General features: G+C 41.8%; 1 protein-coding gene across 6 annotated transcripts in view; it reads left to right on the forward strand.

The window, feature by feature from the left end:
• Window positions 1–25,626, forward strand: part of LOC140393829 (TBC1 domain family member 22B-like) — a 475,263-nt gene that overhangs the window by 19,435 nt on the left and 430,202 nt on the right. The window lies entirely within an intron of this gene.

Here is a 25,626-nt window from a genome sequence, read left to right on the forward strand (position 1 = left end):
TAATGTGGCCCTAGCTTTGTCAAGCGATGGAGGCATTGATTTATAATAAATATACATTGGACCTAGGATTGCGCTTTATTGTACAACAATGGAAGAATAAAATAAGGATCACCTAATTGATTTGTTCTAAGCTCAGATCACAAGCTCAACTGTAATTAATTAATTGACGTTTCTTATTGCAAAGCCTACTTTTTGAAGGCAGACCAAATATTATTGATTAACAATTAAAAAGGAAGTAATTCAGTACAAAACTTCTGTAGTGCACGATGCATGTATTTCATGGTGTGACGATGCCCATTACTAATTTTGTTGCAGTGATGTGCAGTTTGTGTTGGAAGAAACTACAAGTGTGTTCAAGAGTTAGAGGGCCTTTTTGAGCAACATTGGAAATTTAAGATTCTTAGTGCGTTCCTGTTTGGAGAACATAAGCATTTGGATTAGAAGATGGTACCAGATATGTGCATTGGATGGCACATTTAAATTTTAGAATTTAGCTTAATTAAATCTGTCTCTTTGTTGCAATTTGATCCTGAAGGCAATGGCAAAATTTGCTGATGTCCGTTTGATCTAAAAGGGGAGGGAGGTGGGGGGACAGGAAGGTAGAGTTAAGGCCATGATCTTTTTGAATGGTAGAGTAGGCTTGAGGGGCCGAACGGCCTACTCCTGTTCCTATTTCTTCTGTTCTGTTCTCAAGATCCAGCCCATAACGTCCAGAATTGTCATTTTGGCATTTTGTGTTGAAGCTGTAATGTTATGGAAGTTAAACCTTGGAATGTGTAAGTGAAAAGGCTTGCCTACATTTTCTATAAACTGAAAATAATAAATTCAGCATGACTGAACTTCAGAATGCTAATTGACCACAGCACAACACACATTTTCACTGCCGGTCAATTTAGAGGAAAATAAAACAGAGGGAATTTTTTTTTTTTTTGAGAACTGTGAGGATTAAAGACATTTTTAGCAGGTTTGCAGCAACATAGAGGAGGGATTAAGATAAATATTGCACTTGACCTTTTTGATACTCTGTGGGAAATGTCTTCATTTTTTTGGACCCCTATTGAAGTTTCAGTGATTTGGGAACTGACTAGCATAATAATGTCCACACCTGGCTTCAAACCCAGCCTAATCTGATGAATGAAAAGGCTCCTTCATGAAAGAAATTGGCTAATATCAGACTCATTTTTAAAATGAATATGCCACAACAGAAGCTGCCCCAAATTGAGTATTCATTGATACTAAATTGGCAACATTATTTAAAGAGGGGATAAGGATGTCACCTGTAGATGGGACAAAGTCATTCAGATAAAGGAGAGTAATTTTATGAAGTTGTCAATGAAGCACACTGATAATGCAGCAGAGAAAAAGGCTTTATTATATTACAGCAACGCCAGTCAATGAAGTGAAGCTAATGAGGTTGGAAAACTGGAGAAATAACTTGGGTGGTTCCCTGAAACATGGTTGGATGTAACGGGTACTGACACTGGACTTCATCTGTTTTTTTGGTCACGAGCAGCTTGGGAGCTTGAGGAACATAATTGACCGTAAAGTGACTTGCAGCTGACAGGAGAGATGATGGCATTGTGGTAATGTCACTGAACTAGTAATCCAGAGTTCCAGGCTAATGCTTTGGGGACTTGGGTTGAAATCCCACCATGGCAGCTGGTGGAATTTAAATTCAACTATGAATTCAAATATTCAACTATCAGCAATTGTCGTAAAGACCCATCTGGTTCACTAATGTCCTTTTAGGGAAGGAAATCTGCCAGTCTTACCCGAGCTGGCCTACTCATGACTCCAGACTTGTAACAATGTGATTGACTCTTGACTGTCCTCTGAAATGGCTCAACCAACCCATTCAGTTCAAGGGGTAATTCGGTACGGGCAGCAGCCTTGTCAATAATGCCCACAGCCTGTGAAAGAATAAAGAAAAAAAGTATCAGTTGGTGAAGTTCACACAATGAATGTGAGCAAGGTGATTCCAATTTACCAGTATATCTCCGATCCAATTCTGGTAGAAGCAGCATTTTGTGAAGTATGAATTGGGCATGGAGTGTTTGGATCCTTGCTAAGTAGTGATTGAAGCTGGCATTGGCTCCCCAAATATTTTTTGTTGGAATGACAGATCTGCCACTCTGAGTTTTTAAATTCAGTTCAGCAGCAATCATGTTGGTGAAATTTGCACAGAGAACAAAGCATTTATAAAATCATTTAAGTCCACTGCTTGAGTGCTATTGCTTTTCTATAGTGGAGAGACTGTTCTGCGAAAGTGTTGCTGTAGTATCACGCAGAGATTCATAAATGTGTTTGTTTATGTTGCATGATGGATTTGGAGTACTGTTGGGAATATCTAAACATCTGCACTCCAGTTGTGTGTCTGACTGCACACACCTCTGGTCATGGACCTCCTGCTGTGAGAGTATTGAAAAAGTACCGGCCACCACACATTTACTTTGGTGTTATTTACTCCTTAAGTGCTCTGTTTGCTTGTTTTCTACACACATTGACTCTTAACGGCCTTGTATCATCAACACAGTAGATCTCTGTCTTATATGCACAGATACTGCTCAAATCTTTGCATACTAGATGTAACCGTGTTAGATTGGGTTTTAAGCTGCTCTGTTCCACAGTACATCTTCGGTTCATGTGCTGTTACTATTTACAAAGCATATTAGTGACTAGGATGAAGGATCGGAGTAGATTATAGCTAAATTCACTCATGATGTAAAGGTGGGTAGGAAAGCAGGTTGTGAGGGGGATATGAAGTTTAGATAGGGTAACTGAGCGGACAAAAAATTGGCAGATTGTTTAGGTGAATTGGACATTCTGAATTCTCCCTCGGTGTACCCGAACAGGCGCCGGAGTGTGGCTACTAGGGGATTTTCACAGTAATTTCGTTGCAGCGTTAATCTCAGTCTACTTCTGACACTAATAAAGATAATAACGGGTGGCCTGTGGGGGGGGGGGGGGGGGGGAGTTCCTTCACCGGGGGGCACCTCCGATGGGGCGTGGCCCGCGATCGGGGCCCACCGATCGGCGGGCCGACCTCTCTAAAGGAGGACCTCCTTTCCTCCGCCGCCCCGCAAGATCCAGCCGCCATCTTCTTGTGGGGCGGCCTCGGGGAGGACGACAGCCACGCCAACCCGCATGCGCAGGTGACTTCATTTACGCGACGCCGGCCGCGTCATTTACGCGGCGCCAAGGCCCTGCGCGCGTAAAATACGCGACCCCGCTCCTAGCCCCCTGGGGGCGGGAGAATAGAGGGCTGGGAGCGAGCTCCGACGCTTGAGTGAAACACTCCGGTTTTCACTCCGGCGTCGGGACTTTGTCTCCCTTTGGGAGAATCGCGCCCGTTACCTCTCTATGGGGAAATCTAGAACTGGGGCACAGTTTAAAAATAAGGGGACTCCCATTTAAGATGGTGATGAGGAGATATTTCTTCTCTGAGGGTGGTTAATCTTCCCCAGAGAATAGTGGAGACAGGAATATTGAATATATTTGAGGTTGATTTGGATAGGTGTTTTGATCAACAAGGAGTGGACGGTTATGTAGGGATGGGAGTGGACGGTTATGGGGGGCATGCAGGAAAGGAGTTCAGGCCACAGTCCGGTCAGTCATTGTCTTCTTAACTGGCAGAGCAGACTCAAAGGGCTGAATAGCTTACTTCTGCTCCAATTTCTTATGATTTTATGGTCTTATTATTAAAATATTATTGCCCCTCCAGACCCACTTGAAATAATTTATTTAGCTTTTATGAACTATTGATTCCATGTTCTTTGACCAATGTGCATTATGAATGGCTGGCTGATGTCAAGACAGAAATTTAGAGTGGCTGTAGGTGTTCCACAAGGATCTATGCTGAGATCACATTGTTAACAATTTATATTAATGATTCAGACTTTGGGATCAAAACCATAATTTCTAAAGTTGCTGACGACACCAAATGTTGAGGGTTAGGAGAAGGAGATGGTCAGTCTTGAGGAGGATGGCAACAAACTACAAAAATGTATTAAATTTGCAGAACAGACATATATATAATTGGCAAATGGATTGAAATGTGAATGTGTCGAAGGTTGAAAATTACCTAGAAAATAAGATTCTAAACAGGTTAGGCATCTGTGAGTACAAATACACAAATAACTAAAAGTAGTAACACATCAACAGTGCCATAAAAATGTAAATTGAGCACTAATAATTATTTTTAGAAGGGATAGAGTTGAAAAGTTAACAAATAATGCAAAACTTGGCATTGTTAATTAGAGATAGTATAACAGCTGCAGAAAGGCAGTTTGAGGAGAATCACCCTAATGAGGTAGTATGGGTTGAAGTCAGAAATAGGAAAGGAGCAGTCACCTTGTTAGGAGTTTTCTATAGGCCCCCCAATAGTAGCAGAGATGTGGAGGAACAGATTGGGAAACAGATTTTGGAAAGGTGCAGAAGTCACAGGGTAGTAGTCATGGGTGACTTTAACTTCCCAAATATTGAGTGGAAACTCTTTAGATCAAATAGTTTGGATGGGGTGGTGTTTGTGCAGTGTGTCCAGGAAGCTTTTCTAACACAGTATGTAGATTGTCTGACCAGAGGAGGGGCAATATTGGGTTTAGTACTTGGTAATGAACCAGGGCAAGTGATAGATTTGTTAGTGGGGGAGCATTTTGGAGATAGTGACCACAATTCTGTAACTTTCACTTTAGTAATGGAGAGGGATAGGTGCGTGCAACAGGGCAAGGTTTACAATTGGGGGAAGACAGACAGAAGACAGAATTTACAGTGCAGAAGGAGGCCATTCGGCCCATCGAGTCTGCACCGGCTCTTGGAAAGAGCACCCTACCCAAGGTCAACACCGCCACCCTATCCCCATAACCCAGTAACCCCACCCAACACTAAGGGCAATTTTGGACACTAAGGGCAATTTATCATGGCCAATCCACTTAACCTGCACGTCTTTGGACTGTGGGAGGAAACCGGAGCACCCGGAGGAAACCCACGCACACACGGGGAGGATGTGCAGACTCCGCACAGACAGTGACCCAAGCCGGGAATCGAACCTGGGACCCTGGAGCTGTGAAGCAATTGTGCTATCCACAAGGCTACCGTGCTGCCCTAAGGGAAGGGTAAATACGATGTTGTCAGACAAGAATTGAAGTGCATAAGTTGGGAACATAGGCTGTCAGGGAAGGACACAAGTGAAATGTGGAACTTGTTCAAGGAACAGGTACTACGTGTCCTTGATATGTATGTCCTTGTCAGGCAGGGAAGAGATGGTCGAGTGAGGGAACCATGGTTGACAAGAGAGGTTGAATGTCTTGTTAAGAGGAAAAAGTAGACTTATGTAAGGCTGAGGATACAAGGTTCAGACAGGGCATTGGAGGGATACAAGATAGCCAGGAGGGAACTGAAGAAAGGGATTAGGAGAGCTAAGAGAGGGCATGAACAATCTTTGGCGGGTAGGATCAAGGAAAACCCCAAGGCCTTTTACACATATGTGAGAAATAGGAGAATGACAAGAACGTGGGTAGGTCCGATCAAGGACAGTAGCGGGAGATTGTGTATTGAGTCAGAAGAGATAGGAGAGGTCTTGAATGAGTACTTTTCTTCTGTATTTACAAATGAGAGGGGCGATATTGTTGGAGAGGACAGTGTGAAACAGATTGGTAAACTCTAGGAAATACTTGTTAGGAAGGAAGATGTGTTGGACATTTTGAAAAACTTGAGGATAGGCAAGTCCCCCGGGCCTGACGCGATATATCCAAAGATTCTATGTGAAGCACAAGATGAAATTGCAGAGCCGTTGGCAATGATTTTTTCGTCCTCACTGTCAACAGGGGTGATACCAGGGGATTGGAGAGTGGCGAATGTCGTGCCCCTGTTCAAAAAAGGGTCTAGGGATAACCCTGGGAATTACAGGCCAGTTAGTCTTACTTCGGTGGTAGGCAAAGTAATGGAAAGGGTACTGAAGGATAGGATTTCTGAGCATCTGGAAAGACACTGCTTGATTAGGGATAGTCAGCACGGATTTGTGAGGGGTAGGTCTTGCCTTACAAGTCTTATTGAATTCTTTGAGGAGGTGACCAAGCATGTGGATGAAGGTAAAGCAGTGGATGTAGTGTACATGGATTTTAGTAAGGCATTTGATAAGGTTCCCCATGGTAGGCTTCTGCAGAAAGTAAGGAGGCATGGGATAGTGGGAAATTTGGCCAGTTGGATAACGAACTGGCTAACCGATAGAAGTCAGAGAGTGGTGGTGGATGGCAAATATTCAGCCTGGATCCCAGTTACCAGTGGCGTACCGCAAGGATCAGTTCTGGGTCCTCTGCTGCTTGTGATTTTCATTAATGACTTGGATGAGGGAGTTGAAGGGTGGGTCAGTAAATTTGCAGACGATACGAAGATTGGTGGAGTTGTGGATAGTAAGGAGGGCTGTTGTCGGCTGCAGAGAGACATAGACAGGATGCAGAGCTGGGCTGAGAAGTGGCAGATGGAGTTTAATCCTGAAAAGTGTGAGGTTGTCCATTTTGGAAGGACAAATATGAATGCGGAATATAGGGTTAACGGTAGAGTTCTTGGCAATGTGGAGGAGCAGAGAGATCTTGGGGTCTATGTTCATACATCTTTGAAAGTTGCCACTCAAGTGGATAGAGCTGTGAAGAAGGCCTATGGTGTGCTCGCGTTCATTAACAGAGGGATTGAATTTAAGAGCCGTGAGGTGATGATGCAGCTGTACAAAACCTTGGTAAGGCCACATTTGGAGTACTGTGTGCAGTTTTGATCGCCTCATTTTAGGAAGGATGTGGAAGCTTTGGAAAAGGTGCAAAGGAGATTTACCAGGATGTTGCCTGGAATGGAGAGTAGGTCTTACGAGGAAAGGTTGAGGGTGCTAGGCCTTTTCTCATTAGAACGGAGAAGGATGAGGGGCGACTTGATAGAGGTTTATAAGATGATCAGAGGAATAGATAGAGTAGACAGTCAGAGACATTTTCCCCGGGTGGAACAAACCATTACAAGGGGACATAAATTTAAGGTGAAAGGTGGAAGATATAGGAGGGATATCAGAGGTAGGTTCTTTACCCAGAGAGTAGTGGGGGCATGGAATGCACTGCCTGTGGAAGTAGTTGAGTCGGAAACATTAGGGACTTTCAAGCAGCTATTGGATAGGTACATGGATTACGGTAAAATTATATAGTGTAGATTTTTTTGTTCTTAAGGGCAGCACGGTAGCATTGTGGATAGCACAATTGCTTCACAGCTCCAGGGTCCCAGGTTCGATTCTGGCTTGGGTCACTGTCTGTGCGGTGTCTGCACATCCTCCCCTGCGTGCATTTCCTCCGGGTGCTCCGGTTTCCTCCCACAGTCCAAAGATGTGCAGGTTAGGTGGATTGGCCATGATAAATTGCCCTTAGTGTCCAAAATTGCCCTTGGTGTTGGGTGGAGGTGTTGAGTTTGGGTAGGGGGCTCTTTCCAAGAGCCGGTGCAGACTCAAAGGGCCGAATGGCCTCCTTCTGCACTGTAAATTCAATGATAATCTATGATTAATCTAGGACAAAGGTTCGGCACAACATCGTGGGCCGAAGGGCCTGTTCTGTGCTGTATTTTCTATGTTCTATGTTTTCTATGTTGGTTACAGTGCACAATTATGATATTTCAGAGTTTTAGAAAACTGTTTTAAAGATTACATTTTTAAATAAAACATTTTGACTGTTTCAAAATGGCTGCAAGCTATCAGAGAGTTGTGGATTTCAGACTGGATCGTCTCTTTTAAGAGGACAAAAGACAATCCTTAATTTAATTACGGTTAACTGTTGTCTCATGCAGGAGATAACAAAGATTTGTTGATGTTTCAGTAAGAATATAAATTGTGCCTTGGCCAGTACAAAAGCACACGTGGGAGAATTGCTGTTTGATGTGTCTGCCATATTTGGGAGATGACTTGGCATTTTGAACAGGTCGCTTGATAACAGTGGCTATCCAAGTTTACCTGCAAAAAGGATTGAAAAGGGCTGGAAGATTCACAAAGAACTATATTGAAAAGGCTTCAACCCAGGGAGAAACCAAAAAAACAGCTATTGGTCTGCTGTGAAGTTATTAGGCAGCTAAAAGTACCACACCTGCAGAACAGCAGGAAGGAACCTCCCTGTACACCTGATTCCATCAATAAACTCGCCAATTAAGCAACCTCTGGCTATTTGACAGCATTAATGGCTTCCAATCCTGCAATCCCCGCTTGAAACTATGCAACATTTTGACTGGATGTGGACTAAACCAATCCAAGTTTTATGTATAATTTGTCTTCATTTTAATTCATCTTTTTCTATATGTGTTAATAATATTCTTCAGCAACCTCCTAGCCAACTGAAGTGGGGGCCAGTTTAGCTCAGTTGGGTAAACAGCTGGTGTGTGATGCAGAGCGAGTGGTGTGGGTTCAATTCCCATACTGGCTGATGTTATTCATGAAGGCCTTCATTCTCAACCTTGCCCCTTGCCTGAGGTGTGATGATCCTAGTTCAGCAGCCTATGGTTATGCGGGACTACGGTGACTTTATCTTTTAATATACTCCAGCATTTCCCCTAATACTCAGGAAAATACCAGAAACCCACAGATTTTCCGAATAATGTCATAGGATCTTTTTTTTTAATAGATTATTTTATCGAGGCATTGATAATGTTAACATTTTAACGTTCTAAACAACATAGCGGTGCAACACACGCAAAATAACCACAATAACCTACCCGGCTCTCTCTCTTCCCCCCCCCCCCCCCCCCCCCCCCCCCCCACCACCACCACCCTAACTCCTAGATACCTATATATTAGATTCCCTGCTCCTATTCTTCACTTCCATTTCCCCCCCCCCTCCTGCTGACGTTCAGTTTTCCTTAAAGAAGTCGATGAACGGCTGCCACCTCCGAGCGAACCCCTGTAGTGAACCCCTTAAGGCAAACTTAATCTTCTCTAGCGTAAGAAACCCTTCATGCCCGACTTCCAACTCCCCTCCAACTCTTCCTCCCACTTCCTCTTCACCTCCTCGATTGGGACCCAATTAATTCCTTATATATTTCCGAGACCCTCCCCTCCCCAACCCCTGTTTTAGACATCACCTTACCCTGTAGTCCCCTTGGAAGGAGGCGAGAGAAGCTTGGAACTTGCCTCCAGACAAATCCCGTACCTGCAGGTACCGAAATCTATTTAACTCCGAAATCAGTGTCTCCATCCTCTGGAAAAACGCCTTGGGTAGAAATATTGGGAGGGTCTGAAAAACAAACGGGAACTTTGGCAGCATATTCATCTTTACCACCTGCACCCTTCCCGCCACACCCAGGGCAAAGTATCCTACCTCTTGAAATCCCCCTTAACATCCTCCAATAATGCTGTCAAGTTCCACCTGTGCATCGTAGCTCACTTACCTGTATCCGTTTTTTAATGTAGAGAGCAGAATCTAGCACAACGCTAGTAGTATGGTCTAATCTGCGTTGCTACTTTTAATATTAATACAAAGTCAAAATACTGTAGGTTTCGGAAGACTGCGTTATAATTAGAAATGTTGGAGACATTCAATTGGCAATATCTATATAGAGAGAAACAGTCCTGCCAAGCAGCACTTGCTCAGCAATAATCTGCTCCCTGATGCTCAGTTTGGGTTCTGCCAGGCTCCTGACCTCAGTACCTCAGTACAGCCTTATTCCAAACATGGTTAAAAGAGCTGAACGCGAAGTGAGGTGAGCGTGACTGTCCATCAAAGCAGCAGGGCATCAAGGAGCCCGAGCAAAACTGGAGTCAATGGGAATCTTTGATGATCCTTTAGCTTTTATGCAATTCCCCATCGCCCTTACTGAAAACTCCTCTTTCTCCTGCGATAAATGTGTCTTGTAGCAATATGCCTCTCCCTTGCTAATGTCCCTGCTCGCTCTAAGGATCCTATAGCCTGGAATATTTAGCTCATAATCATGTTGTAAAAACTGCTGCACCTCACAATTTCAGCTGAATATCTGCAACTAACTCATTTTTTGTGCTATGTGCATTTGTGTACAGAGCTTTCTTCAATTTCCTAGTGAGTCCAGTGCAATTGTTAGGAAATGATGGAACCTAAGAAATTAAGTACACTGTGCATGATCCGACTGAATCAAATTGCACCCAGAGCCAGTGCTATTGAAATTTGATTTTTTTTTTTAAATTTAAGAGTACCCAATTATTTTTTTCCAATTAAGGGGCAATTTAGCGTGGCCAATCCACCTAACCTGCACATCTCTGGATAGTGGGGGTGAAACCCACGCAGACATGGGGAGAATGTGCAAACTCCACACGGACAGTGACCCAGGGCCGGTATTCGAACCCGGGTCCTCAGCGCTACAGTCCCAGTGCGAATCACTGTGCCACATGCCCTTTAGAGCCAATGCTATTGACAACAATATGAAGCCGAGAACAGACTTTGGCAGGGATTAAGTCTGTCAAGTAAATACTGCTTAATGACACCCTTGTATCATTAAATTAATTTAAAGCATACATGCTAAAACTAACTTTAAAAAAAAAAGCTCTTAACTAAATCTTGCTTGCACTATCGCCTGGAGAAATGGGACAGGGAGAGCTGTATAGCCACCTAGGGGGGCCTGAAATAAACAATGGCGATTCAAACCTGACGGTTTCAAAGAAATTCTAGGTGTGATACCATTGTTTACTGTGACAAAATCATGATGTAGGGAGTAAATGTGAAAACAAAGTATAAGATGAACATCTCTGGTAGATTTCCTGTGCATCATTACTTAGGGTAAAATATGCTGTTCTGCTATCCCCGTGGTCTTGTAACTGGAAGCCTGTTCTTCGTTGACACAAGATCTGCTCCAACATAAATGGAAATTGAAGCCTCTGTGAATTGACCTAATTCTACAATTAGAATTATAGATTTGAATCTACAATTAGATTAAAAGAAGAGTCAGGTTGTTGGGCATGACAACGAGGGTGTAAGGGGTTATGGAATGGAGAAGAAATGGAGCATGACCCTAGTGCTCTAGTTGGGTGTCTACAGGACAGGTTCAGCAGGCAGATTATCATCCAACTCCAAGCACGATATTCCTGAGCACATGAGTTATGGGCAGTCCGTTATTTGAAGTCTGGAACTGATCAGGTAGCTGAAAGTAGGGTCAATGGTCCATTATTAATGAGGTGTCAAACATGCATATGTATTTAAACATGTTCTCATGTTTTATATAAAAATCCTAGCGAGCCCTGGAATGGTTCAGAATTTTTTTTTTAAACTGAAAGAGGTGAATGTCTTTTTTGTGATTTATTTAAAAATATTGGCTTCTAATCATCAATTAAGAAACCATAGCTGTTCAGGTGTTGTAAGTTTATAATAGATGAGAGCTGCAGATTTTAATGCAAGTTCTACATGAAATATAACAGAGACTTCAATGCTGTGTTTTGAAATATTTTTGAAAAAGTGATTACATTCTCAGAAGAAGTGACACATTTGGTAACAGCAAATTACCTCATGGTTCTAACTGGTAAGTTCCCTGAACTCTGAAATGCCCCTTTGTTCCCAAACAGCATCCAATATTCTTTAGCTCTGTGAGCTAAATCCAGCAAATAATTACCACGCGCAGGTTATGTGGCCATATTTTGGAAAACCGTCGTGAAGGCGATGTCTGGATGGTTTGAGTTTTGATCTTAACCAGCTGCCTTTTTAGCAATAACTTGTTTTCGGGAGACTGTTTCTGCATTTGGGTGTGGCTGATGGTAGCTGTGTCTGTTTTTGTCTCCATCTCCCTTTTTGTCCAGTCGTTGTGCAATGGATATACCATCTTTCCCTTTGATGTTCTCCATGCTGTGAAGTTGGCTTTTTGCATATGTGTCGATTTCCTTATTTCTCCACTTTGAAGTTACCTTTTCTGTACCCTTATTGTTTTCCTCTATGTAGCACCGTCAATATGACGCGAGGTAGGTTGAGGTAATGTCAATTGAAGGCTTTATTAAGCAGAACTTTATCCCCTGCAGCGTGGTTACAGAATGCAACTGCTGAGGGAAATGGAGGGAAAAATTGGGTTCTTATACCGGCATTTCTGGGTGGAGTCCAGTAGGTGGCAGATCCTATCGGGACCTGGCATCCCTCCACCAATAGCCTGTCGACACGTGGTGTACCGTATTACCCCTAATACATACCACCACACTCTATTTACCGAGGTAAACACTTGCTTTTCTCTCTGACATGCAAATTTGCACCTCAACATCTCTTCAGATACCTCCTTGTTTTATTTTCTTTTATTCCAGTTTCATTTTTTAATCTTCCCCAATTCTTAACAGTAGTGAACTTGCCGGTGGCGTATAAGGTGAGCAGTAACAATAGAATTCTCCACTGCAGTGGCTGAATTGTTTCAGAATTTAGACAAAAAAGAAGTCTGCATTGGGAGCTTGGTTATTCACCATAGAGGATGCGACTGCCATGGCAGATAGAACTTGGTGGTCAACTGGAGACTCTACAAATTACTGTGCACTGATGACTAGAAGCAGAAGCAGCTATTTGAGCTTGTTCTGCCATTCAATAAGATAATGGCTGACCTATTTCAGCTACACATTTAGGCACTACCCACAAATCCATTGGTTACCTTAGCATCCAAAATTCTGCTGACTTGACTGTAATTATTCAACAACTAAGCAAGCATCTACAGATGTTCGAGAATTTCAAAGATTCACAATCCATGGAGTGAAGATATTTTCTCCTCATCTCAGTCGTAACAGATTGACCCTTTTTATTCTGAAACTGACCTAAAGTTCTAAACTCCCCAGCCAGGGGCAACATCCAGCATTTACTCTGTCAAGCCCCTCCAGAATTTTACCTGTTTAATGAGATCACCATTTATTCTTCTAAAGTCTTGGGTATAGAGCCCTGGCCTACTCGATTTCTCGTCATAGGACAATCCTGTTATTCCAGGAAACAGTCTAGTGCACTGCCCCTAACGCTAGTATATCTTTCCATTGATAAAGAGACCCAAACAATACTTCGGGTGTGGTCTCACTAAAGCCCTGTACAATTGCAGTAAGACTTATTTGCTGTAAGATTCTGCTGTTCCTTTTCTCACCCGCATTCCTGAATATTTTTTTGCTATGTTCCTTTCCATTTGCCTAAGAGCTCTGCTCATCCTGCATAGCTAACTAGTTGATTCCTGCTGTTGGCTCAGCTACAGACCCAAGATGAGGTTTCATTTTAACATGCAAGTTCTCTACTGATTTTTGAGTTGGCAGCTCCGTGGAGGCCAATGATGTATTGGCTGCCAATGGATTGTTCACCTTTGTGCCTGGGGACAGTAGTGGTTGGTCTGGAGGAATGTATTTGGCTAGCTGTTTTGGGGCCTGTGTTAGGCCTCGTGGCTGGAGTTGTGGGCAGGATAGCTGTGAATCAGCAGGCCAATTGATTGCTCAACTGTGTAGCACCTGCTCGTATTGCCAGCAGGCTGAGGACTGTAAATTGAAACAAAAAATTGTTGGCATCCCTGATTCCCAATGGTTTCCCATTTTTTTGTGTGTGTATTATATTGTACAATTTTTAACTGTTACATGGGTCAATTCTGCTATAGGGTGCACTGCAAGTCGAGCAAACAGTAGAACTCTGTGCTCTCTGTCTAGTGCATTTGGTTTTTTAACATCCTTCTGAAGCACCAGAAAAGGTTCTTGGATTACTGTCTTATCCGCAGAATGGCACCTCTGACAAGTACTGCACTCAATTCTTGGAAGAAGGCTTCAATTCACAACAGTTGATTTTTCAGGCAAGAGTATATCGACCTAAATTGAACTTTCAAAAAGAGCTGTGGCAATGCCTAAGCCTCTGAAGTTAAGGTGCAAAAAGAGTTCAGCCATGGACTTCCTGTAGAAGAGTGGTGACTTCACTCACCTTTTTTTAAACATACATTTATATATGATTAAGATTGTTTTACATAAATGAACAGAACATTTCCAAGACACCTTGACCGTTCCTTTTTGTGTATTTCAAACTGAACAAACTGTTTAGGACTGTTCTTTTGCACTTTTGTGCGAGTGGACTTGAAGGTCACATCCACAAGGACTAATGCAGTATTTGTTGATGTGTTACCAACTAGTGCCTTCTGTAAGAAACACGCACCTTGAAGTTGTGTTGTTCAGAAATTAGGACTGACTACAAACCAGAAATTTACTCATTTTAGACATGCAATTTGAGTTCATGTAAATGCATTGGCCATATTTAGCCAAAATTAAATAATTAATCCAACATTCTTTTTTTTCATTTCATTTCAACATTTCATTTTTTTACTGAATGAAGTACTACTTATTTCCAGTTGGAAAAAATCCTATTTTAAAAATAGAGTTGATGTATACATATGAAGCAACATTTTAATGGGTGGCAGCCCATAAAAAAGTAAATGAGTAATGTTACTAAATTGACACCATTCACTTACAGTCAACACATTATGTCGAGGCTTTCATTGACCTGTATTTTTAATTTCTCTCTTGGATTGATTTACCAAAATTCACTAAAACTTAAAATTAAACATGTGGGTGACTCTGGCAAGGCTGCATTTATTGTTCATGATGAGTTGCTTTTTTTAATGTTTGTGCTGCATGCTCTTTGGAATCTGGGTCTCAGACACTCTTGCAAGATCAGCAGTTATTTCACTATCATTGGTGAGATTTCCTATCTGTTGTGGGATTGGCAGATCATTTAATAATATGAATCTATACTTTATTTTTTATCAATTATATTATTAAGGCTATCTCATATTTTAAAAATAGTTTCAAAGTAACTTAAACATACAATTACTTTATTTTTTCCATATGTCCATTGCTGTTAATTTGCTATCCTAATATCTATGGGAATGGTAAGTCATCTGGACAACTGCCGGCAACTGTTTTAAATGTATACACGGGCTGATGTAACAATAAACTGTGTCATAATCACTTTTATTGAAGTTAAATTATTTCCATTAGCCCTTATTACAGATCCTAAGAAATGTATTTTGCTGGAAAAGATTATTTGGTTGAATGGAAAAAAATACTGTGTCTGTGGTTAGGAATTATTTTACAAGGTAGGCATGGTTAAATGGAATGGATGAAGGGTCAGAGCAGGGTTGTGATGAACTCTTAATTGTAGGTGCCACATGGGATATTTGTTGCTGTATGTTGTGAAGGACATAAGGTCTTAGGTTGAGAATCAATTGGGCATGCAGTTATTCAGTCAGTTATTGTAAATTATATTGTGATGATTTTGTAAATTGGACAATTTCTAGAGGTAAACTGCAGATTACGTTTTCTTTTTGAGCTATGTTCTTTTGATGTGGATGAGTCTGGCAAGGCTACATTATCACCTACACCTGGTTGCTCCTTGATTTGCCACTGTCTTTGCGATGCTGGTCGTCCCATACAGTGGAGGAGGCAACTCCAGGATGTTAACTCAAATGACTACCAAGAAATAGCAACATATGTTCGAGTCAGAATTGTGCGTCACTTGGAGGGAATGGTGTTCTCATGACTGGTTGCTCTAGTCTTATTTTGTAGTAGAGATTGGAGGGGATAATGAAGTGCTGACAAAATAATTCGCCAAGATAACTGCCATGCGTTCTGGAGATCTATTTAAGCATTAGTATTTCAGTGCTGTTGCTTTTCGTGGCGTAAATTAAATGAAAATGATCAAAACTTCTTGTAGGATAAATCTCCTTTACATGGTTGCAGTCAAAGCAACTTTATGGTAGTGCTAGAAAATTAAATGGAGCTATGTGTATCTAATAAAAGTTATCAAGATCCATTCACTGTAACTGATTTGTTTCGATCCCTATGCTGATCTTTTGAATCTTTGACCAGAAGTTCACTTGCCAACACTTGAATGTGCTTAAACTCTGAGCAATTGGCAATAGTCATAAACACTTGGAAAGCAAAATTTATGATAGAAATATGTGTACAGCTGTACAAAAAAGGTAAACCAACGCCATGTTCAGCAGAATGCACCAAAGCGGACAGTGTCTTTGTTGCAAGGCTTTTATAGCCCAGTTGATGAGTAATCTGCAAATGTTGGGCACTTGTGTCTAAATTGAACAATTGTTTGCCCCCTTCCATTTTGACTGACCTTTTCTAAGTACGGGACAGTTAATTATTGTATCTGAATCTATGTACTCTAGGCTCCCCTGAAGCCTGAGTTAATTAAAACAGCAAGCAACTGATCTGTAAAACCAAGAAGGTACAAAATTCAATCCCTAGTTTGTACTGAGGTAATTAATTTTGACCCAACTGACAAAATTGGGTTTTGCAGTTGATGACAATGCTCCTGTATTAGGTGGGGAGGAACACCAGTAGGGTTTGCACTGGTAGCCATTATCCAGTGACCCCTGTTCGAAGTGCACACATGTTTACCTCTGATGAGAACATGATTGGGCACCTAGCTGTGATGCCACTGCTCCTGTGGTGAAGCAATCTGTTGCATTTAGGAATATTGGCTATTTAGGCAAGGTATCAGGATTTTCAGTGACCATCAGTCCATAACACAGAAAAGGCTTTGCCAGCAGGGGACAGGGAAGTGAAACTTTCATCGTTAAACAAACAACCAAGGGCCTAATATGCTTTAATGGCGCTTTACATCTTGACTTTTCATGTGTTAAGGATTATAATTCAGTATCACTCCTGTTGATCCGGGAGAGGGATTGCAGACAGTGCCAAACATCAGGGCTCAGGGGCTTGTTGCGGGGTGTGGGTGTTGGTGGTGGGGGTTCTCAGTGTTGTAAAATTTCACGTTGTCCCGACAGAGCAGCAGATGTGACAGACTGGCTTAAAAAAAAGGATCTGTCAACTGAGAGTTATGGAAAGATCTGGTCTGCCTGTGCTAATTTCACTAGCTGCTTCTGACCTTTGTGCAGTTTCATGGTTCCAATTGTCTTTTTCTAAAGCCCTCTGTTGGCTACAGAATTGAGCTGTTTTTATAAATGTAGTAATTTCTTTGTAGTCACTTTTCTAACATCCGTTGATTGTTCTGCGATTAATTATCCTTAGAGAATCGGCATTGAGACTCCAATTTTCGCTGTTGCGACAGTCACTCTGCCTACTGTATCCAGATGTCATGAAAGAACGACAAAACCTACCTCTACAGCACCTTTCATGATGCTCCAAATCACTTTACAGCCAATTAAGTTCTTTTGAGTTGAAGTCACTGGTATAATGTAGGCAAAGTTGCCAGAGCAGACTCAAGGGCCCAAATGGGCTTCTCTTCCTAATATTCAGATATCATTTTGGGCTAGATGAGATGAACTGGACTGGGTGAACTCTGTCATCCATATTTATCTTACGGATAGGGGGTGCGATCTTGGCTGGAGATCTGCTTTTTTTGTTGCAAATTAAATTTTGCTATGAGTGAGCTTTGTGGGGCGAGATTACCAGGGCAAAAGTGTGTAATGGGTTCATAGAGAATCAGTAATCTGTTTTACACTGCACAATATTCTCATAGTCTTTTCCATTGACTATAATCTGTCCTTTTGTCTAATTGCCTATTGTTGCACTTAGAACATAGAACATAGAACAATACAGCGCAGTACAGGCCCTTCGGCCCACGATGTTGCACCGAAACAAAAGCCATCTAACCTACACTATGCCATTATCATCCATATGTTTATCCAATAAACTTTTAAATGCCCTCAATGTTGGCGAGTTCACTACTGTAGCAGGTAGGGCATTCCATGGCCTCACTACTCTTTGCGTAAAGAACCTACCTCTGACCCCTGTCCTATATCTATTACCCCTCAGTTTAAAGCTATGTCCCCTCGTGCCAGCCATTTCCATCCGCGGGAGAAGGCTCTCACTGTCCACCCTATCTAACCCCCTGATCATTTTGTATGCCTCTATTAAGTCTCCTCTTAACCTTCTTCTCTCCAACGAAAACAACCTCAAGTCCATCAGCCTTTCCTCATAAGATTTTCCCTCCATACCAGGCAACATCCTGGTAAATCTCCTCTGCACCCGCTCCAAAGCTCCACGTCCTTCCTATAATGCGGTGACCAGAACTGTACGCAATACTCCAAATGCGGCCGAACCGGAGTTCTGTACAGCTGCAACATGACCTCCCGACTCCGGAACTCAATCCCTCTACCAATAAAGGCCAACACTCCATAGGCCTTCTTCACAACCCTATCAACCTGGGTGGCAACTTTCAGGGATCTATGTACATGGACACCTAGATCCCTCTGCTCATCCACACTTTCAAGAACTTTACCATTAGCCAAATATTCCGCATTCCTGTTATTCCTTCCAAAGTGAATCACCTCACACTTCTCTACATTAAACTCCATTTGCCACCTCTCAGCCCAGCTCTGCAGCTTATCTATATCCCTCTGTAACCTGCTACATCCTTCCACACTATTGACAACACCACCGACTTTAGTATCGTCTGCAAATTTACTCACCCACCCTTCTGCGCCGTCCTCTAGGTCATTGATAAAAATGACAAACAGCAACGGCCCCAGAACAGATCCTTGTGGTACTCCACTTGTGACTGTACTCCATTCTGAACATTTCCCATCAACCACCACCCTCTGTCTTCTTTCAGCTAGCCAATTTCTGATCCACATCTCTAAATCACCCTCAATCCCCAGCCTCTGTATTTTCTGCAATAGCCTACCGTGGGGAACCTTATCAAACGCTTTGCTGAAATCCATATACACCACATCAACTGCTCTACCCTCATCTACCTGTTCAGTCACCTTCTCAAAGAACTCAATAAGGTTTTTGAGGCATGACCTACCCTTCACAAAGCCATGCTGACTATCCCTGATCATATTATTCCTATCTAGATGATTATAAATCTTGTCTCTTATAATCCCCTCCAAGACTTTACCCACTACAGACATGAGGCTCACCGGTCTATAGTTGCCGGGGTTGTCTCTGCTCCCCTTTTTGAACAAAGGGACCACATTCGCTGTCCTCCAGTCCTCTGGCACTATTCCTGTAGCCAATGATGACATAAAATCACCAACTTCATGTTGGTGATTTTGAGGTTTTTTTAGGTATTGATATATCATAATAAAGTTGGGTTGCATAGTATTGAATCCTTCCCCTAAATATGAATTTACCAGCAATGTGTCTATATGGTGCAATGTCACATGTTAATGAGGGCTGAGGTAGTCACTGAAATCAGCATTATCGTCTGCACAGTGTTATAACTAATGGTATATTTTCCTGTCAAATTAACAATATTTCAGGATGCTGTTAATGTAAAATTTGTACTTCTGATTTTTTTAGTAGTCATAGTGGGATCATCCATAGGGAGCACTCAAACTAACACTGCATTATATTGTTTCAGTTCTTGACATTAATGACCCATGCTGCATATATATATCAGACGTTATTTGTAACTAGATGTCAACAAATGTGATTGGTGAATTTATCGGTGAATCTTGAAAGAGCAAAAAATATAATCCATGGCGGTAGGAGGAATGGAATAAGGGGCCTGGAAACAGTAGAAGCACCTAGGCCCATGATTTGGCTCCCTGGCCATGCCGTCGATGCTCTTGGTTAAACTGGGAGGGTAATGAAGGATGAATATGGGATGGGGCAAAAGACGGGAAGAGTGAGAGAAACACAAATGTATAGTTTTCAGACAGTTGAAGTTGGGGGAGGATAGGTGGGGTGAGGAAGGGAGGTGGAAGTGGTGGTGGCTGAGTTGGTGGTGGTGGCAGGAAATTTGAGCACACTGTTGTATGGGATTTCCATATCAACCAATTCTGAAATGGCTATAAAAGTTAGGTGATATGCTCTAAATTATGTTGTTTTGGTGATTTATATGCTGCAGTTTTGTACTTTCATCTTCAAAACCTATTTTAAAAAATCTCTTTCCTCATAATGGGCGGGTGAATCCTTCCAGTTTATTTCGCTCTCCACCCGACCCGGCTCTCCTGCTTCATTCACTATGCAATTTAAAAACAAACCAAGGAAATCACTGGGTGTGATAATTCACTATAGTATTCTCTGCTCTAGCCAGAAACAAATCCAAGTTTCACGTGAAAGAATTCAGTAAATTCTGTACAATCCAGCATTTGCTGGATCAGCGGTAAGTCTGTTCCTAAAGTCTATTTTCTGGGAAAAGAACCACTTAGAGAGACCCCCCCCCTCAATATCCCTTGATTCCTTTAGCCCCAAGAAGTTACATAATGTTTTGTCCTCAATTACTTTCTGTGGTAGTAAATTCCACAGATTCACTACTCTGGATGAAGAAATTTCTTCTAACCTCAGTACTAAAAAGTTTACCCTAATCCTCAAACTATGGACTCCGAGTTCTAGACTTACGCACCAGCGGGAACATACTTTCTGTCCACCCTATCTAATCCTGTTAGAATTTTATAAGTTTCTATGAGATACCCTCTCACTCTTCTAAACTCCAATGAATATAATCCTAACCGATTTAAGTCTCCTGGCATATGACAGTCCCACCATCCCAGGAATCAACCTGGTAAACCTTCGCTGCAGTCCCTCCATAGCAAGAACATCCTTCCTCCGATAAGGACACCAAAACTGCACACATTACTCCAGGTGCGGGCTCACCAATGCCGTATACAGTTGCAGTAAAACATCCTTATTCCTATACTCAAATCCTCTCACTATGAAGGCCAACATACCATTTCCCTTGTTTAGTGCCTGCTGTACCTGTGCGCTTATTTTCAGCTACTGATGCATGAGGACACTAAGATCTCGCTGAGTAACCAGCTCTCAATTTACACCCATTCAAATAATTTGCCTTCCTATTTTTGCTACCAAAGCAGATAACCTCACATTTATCCACATTATGCTGCATCTCCCATGCATATGCCCACTCACTCAGTCTATCCAAATCCTGCTGAGGCATCTCTTTATCCTCCTCGCAGCTCACGCTTCTACCCAACTTAGTGTCATCTGCAAATTTGGATATAATACATTTAGTTACCTCGTCTGAATCATTAATCTATATTGTGAACAGTTGGGGTCCTAGCCCAGATCTCTGCAGTACCACACTAGTCACTATTAATCGGAAAAAGACACATTCATTCCCACTTTTTGCTTCCTGTGTGCTAACCAGCTTTCTACCCATCCCAAGACAGCACCCACAATCCCATGCGCTTTAACTTTACATAATAGTCTGCTAAAAGACGTTGTTGAAAGCCTTCTGAAAGTCAAAATAAGCCATGTCCACCGTGTTCTCCCTGGTCAACTCTGCATCTTCAAAAAATTCTAGTAGATTTGTCAAGCATGATTTCCCTTTTGTAAATCCATGCTGACTTTCTCCGATTATACCACGGATTTCCAAATGCTGTTTTAAGAAATCCTTCATAATGGACTCTAGCAACTTTCCTACTACCGACGTTAGGCTTACTGGTCTATGTTTCTCTGTTCTCTCCTTGCCTCCCTTTTTGAAAAGCACGAGTATATTAGCTACCCTCCAATCTGTAGGAACCATTCCAGAGACCCAAGAATTTTGGAAAATGACCACCATCTAGGCCCTAGATCTACTATTTCTAGGGCCACTTCCTTAAGTGCTCTGGGATGAAGATTATCAGGTCCTGAGATTTATCCACCTTCAATCCTATTAATTTCCCAAAAAACATTTCTTTACTAATACTATGTTCCTTCACCTCCTGACTAAAACTATGTTTCTCAGAACTTCCAGTACATTATTCCTGTCTTCCTTTGTGAAGGCAGAAGCAAAGTACGAATTTCGTTTCTCAGCCATTTCTTTGTTCTCTGTTATGAATTCCCCCATTTCTGATTGTAAAACTTTTGTTTTTATCAATCTTTTTCTCTTTACATACCTATAGAGACTATTACAGTCAGTTTTTATGTTCCCCGCTAGCTTACTTCCATATTGTATTTTCCACTTCTTAATCAATCCTTTGGTTTTAAATTGTTCCCAATCCTTGGGTCTATTGCTTTTTCTTGTTAATTTGTATGCCTCTTCTTTGAATCGAATACTATCTCTAATTTGCCTTGTAAGTCATAGTTTGACCACAGTTCCCTTTCTACTGTTGCGCAAAATAGGATTAAACAGCTTTTGGAGTTCACCTATTTGTTCCTTGAATGCTTGCCATTGCTTGTCCACTAAACTTCCTTTCAGTAATGTTTCCCATCCATTAGAGCCAGCTGGGATCCTGGTCTCCGAATCAACTACCTCGCTATCCACCATTATATTATGGTCACTCATCCCTCTCACAACTAGATTGCCAACTAATCCTTTCTTATTGTCCAACACCCAGTCCAAGATGGCCTATTCCTTTGTTGGTTCCTCAATGTATTGGTTCAGAAAACCATCCCCTATATACTCCCGAAGTTCCTCTTATATTGTACTGTGACTAATTTGACTCACCCAATCTATATGCAGATTAAAGTCACACATAATCACATATGTTCCTTGACCATGTGCATCTCTGATTTCTTGGCTAATGCTATTCTCAACATTATTGGATTGGATTTGTTTATTGTCACGTGTACCAAGGTACAGTGAAAAGTATTTTTCTGAGAGCAGCTCAACAGATCATTAAGCACATGAAAAGAAAAAGAAATAAAAGAAAATATATAATAGGGCAACACAAGGTACACAATGTAACTAGATAACACTGGCATCGGGTGAAGCGCGCATAGTGTTAATCAGGTCAGTCCATAAGAGGGTCGTTTAGGAGTCTGGTAACAGTGGGGAAGAAGCTGTTTGTGAGGCAGTTTGTGCGAGTTCTCAGACTTTTGTATCTCCTGCCCGATGGGAGAAGTTGGAAGAGTGAGTACCACTGCAGTTTGGTGGTCTGTGTACCACCACATGACTGTTTTTTGCCCCCTGGTGTTTCTTAAATTGACTGATTTGATTTGATTTGATTTATTGTCACATGTACCAAAGTACAGTGAAAAGTATTTTTCTGCAGCCGAGGGAACGTACACAGTACATACATAGTAGACAAAAAGAATAATCAACAGCGAACATGGACAAATGGTACATCGACAAATGGTGATTGGTTACCGTGCGGAACAAGGGGCCAAACAAAGCAAATACATGAGCAAGAGCAGCACAGGGTGTCGTGAATAGTATTCTTACAGGTAACAGATCAGTCCGAAAGGGAGTCGTTGAGGAGTCCTGTAGCTGTGGGGGAGAAGCTGTTCCTATGTGTGGATATGCGGGTCTTTACACTTCTGTACCTTCTGCCTGATGGAAATGAAGTGGTAAATAACTTGCTCGTGGTCGGTCACCTTCTCAATTGTACAAGGGCAGTTAGCCTCTTTTATACTTGGTTAGTTCCTCATTAGCTTGGGGGGTTACATACACGACCAATTAGGCTCCCCTAGCAACAATTGGCTTCCAATCACATTCTTCTGAGACCATCCGTTAACTATCGTGCACAACTCCTTGTCTACAATTACAAGGATAGCAGGTGCCTCAATAGTTAACGGTCCGATTGTCAGAAACAGAATGACTCAGCAATTAATTGGAACATGGCAGATGTCAGTAGGTCAGTTAGAGAATGACTCGCCAGTTACAGTACTTATCAGGTCATTGCAGAATTAGATTGCCGTGGTGAGTAAGCTAGTATAGAATGACTCAGCAGTCCACACTACTGCAGGCATAAGCTAATAATTAAACATAAAATAGAGAGATTCTTAATGAATAAATGAATAACCTCTCATGTAAATTTCCCTTAACAGAAGGGTCTGGAAGAAGGCAATGTCGTTGAGGAGTCTTGTAGCTGTGGGAAAGAAGCTGTTCCTATGTCTGGCTGTGTGGGTCTTCAGACTTCTGTACCTTCTGCCTGATGGAAGGGTCTGGAAGAAGGCAATGCCTGGGTGGGAGGGGTCTCTGATAATGTTGTCTGCCTTCCTGAGGCAGCGGGAGGTGTATACAGAATCAATGTGGGGGTGGCAAGCTTGTGTGATGCGTTGGGCTGAGTTCACCACACTCTGCAGTTTCTTGCGATCTTGGACCGAGCAGTTGCCATACCAGGCTGTGATGCAGCTGGATAGGATGCTTTCTAGCGCACATCTGTGGAAGTTTGTGAGAGTCCATGCAGACATGGCAAATTTCTTTAGCTTCCGTAGGAAGTAGAGACGTTGTTGGGCTTTCGTGACTGTTGCATCAACGTGAGTGGACCAGGATAGACTGTTGGTGATGGTGACCCCCAGGAACTTAAAGCTATCGACCATCTCCACTTCGGAGCCATTGATGCAGACGGGAGTGTGTTGTGCTACGCTTCCATACAGATTCCACATAACCTGTGCTAATATCTTTCCTCAATATTGTAACAATATTTTCTTTAATCAACCACGTCTTGGCAGCTGCCCTTGTACAACTTAAAATTGTGACCATTGGCCCTCCTTAAACTATTTAATTGGAACACAAATTATCAACGATAACACAATCTGTTTCCTTTGTCAAATGAAACCTTGATCAGGACATCCCAAGTCTATGCTTTTCTAAAGTATAGAGGCTCAATTTTTTTAGTTTCGCTTGATGGCTGGAATATTTTAAAATTGTGTAGTGACTCTCCTTTCCAAAGACTTAATGTCATCCACCATGTGAGTAGACTAGAACTGAGCACAGTATTCTAACTGAGGCATGGCCACTGTCTTTATCAAGGACAAAATATGGGCATCACTGTTGCTCCATAACACTGGAGAAACTGTTATTGTTGACCAACATTACTCCACTAAACTGACAGCAACCTCCTGAAGTTCAAAGACATATTTGGAAATCCTGAAGTTGCTGATTCTAAATGTCCCTGCTGTTGAGATACCCCAGACCACAGTCGGTGGAAATCTATAGCATTGATAAGAACTTGCACTTTTACACTGCAAAAACCCTTGGAAAAAGTTACTCCCTGTTGATTGTGTTTATAATGGTATACTGACTTCCAATTACTGCCAAGCATTTTCACTGAACCTGAAAAGTTAATTTGATATTTCTGAAAAGTTAAATTTCTTCATAATAAGAATAAATCACATTTTTAAAAAAAAAATCTAGTTGAATGTTTATGTATCTATTTTAAATTCTCTCATAATTTAATCTGCTATCTGAAAATGTTAATTGAAAATGAAAAATATTAAATGCTTTTAACTTCCTGGTTTGGCTGTGTGAATATATTATTGTGATTGGTTGGTTGTTTACCTGCTTGTTGTTGCGTGCCAAAGTACCAACTTGTCTTGGTGCCAGATTCAACCAGCTTTCGGGAAAGGGACAAAATCCACAGAGATTGATAGTTCTTTGTGGGCAATTTTCTTTGAATTCAGAGGCATGTGCCTGTTTTGTTGGTGGCCCTAAGATCTGTTTTGTCTTTTAGACAGTTATATAAATGCATTCTGATACCCTGTTTGCTCTCACTGTTGCTTGGAATTGTCCATGACTCCTTTGGCAATCAGTGCCTTGGACTACCATGGTTTCTTTCTCCACCCACTTGAATGCTTTTACCTGAAGCATATATGTATGTTCACCTAGATAACACAACACTTTTCCCAATTAAGTATAATTTGCTGGTCACAAATCCAGTTACTCAAACATGACGGTTTCCTGAGGCAATCGAACATCATCATCTGCAGTCTGACATTGATCCAAATCTTCGTATCATCTGCAACTTGCAGATCCTCAACACTTATACCGGCATCTGGATTGTTAATGAAAAATAAAGTGCACCGCTACC

Source organism: Scyliorhinus torazame, chromosome 17, assembly GCF_047496885.1.
Source record: "Scyliorhinus torazame isolate Kashiwa2021f chromosome 17, sScyTor2.1, whole genome shotgun sequence".
NCBI lineage: Eukaryota > Metazoa > Chordata > Chondrichthyes > Carcharhiniformes > Scyliorhinidae > Scyliorhinus > Scyliorhinus torazame.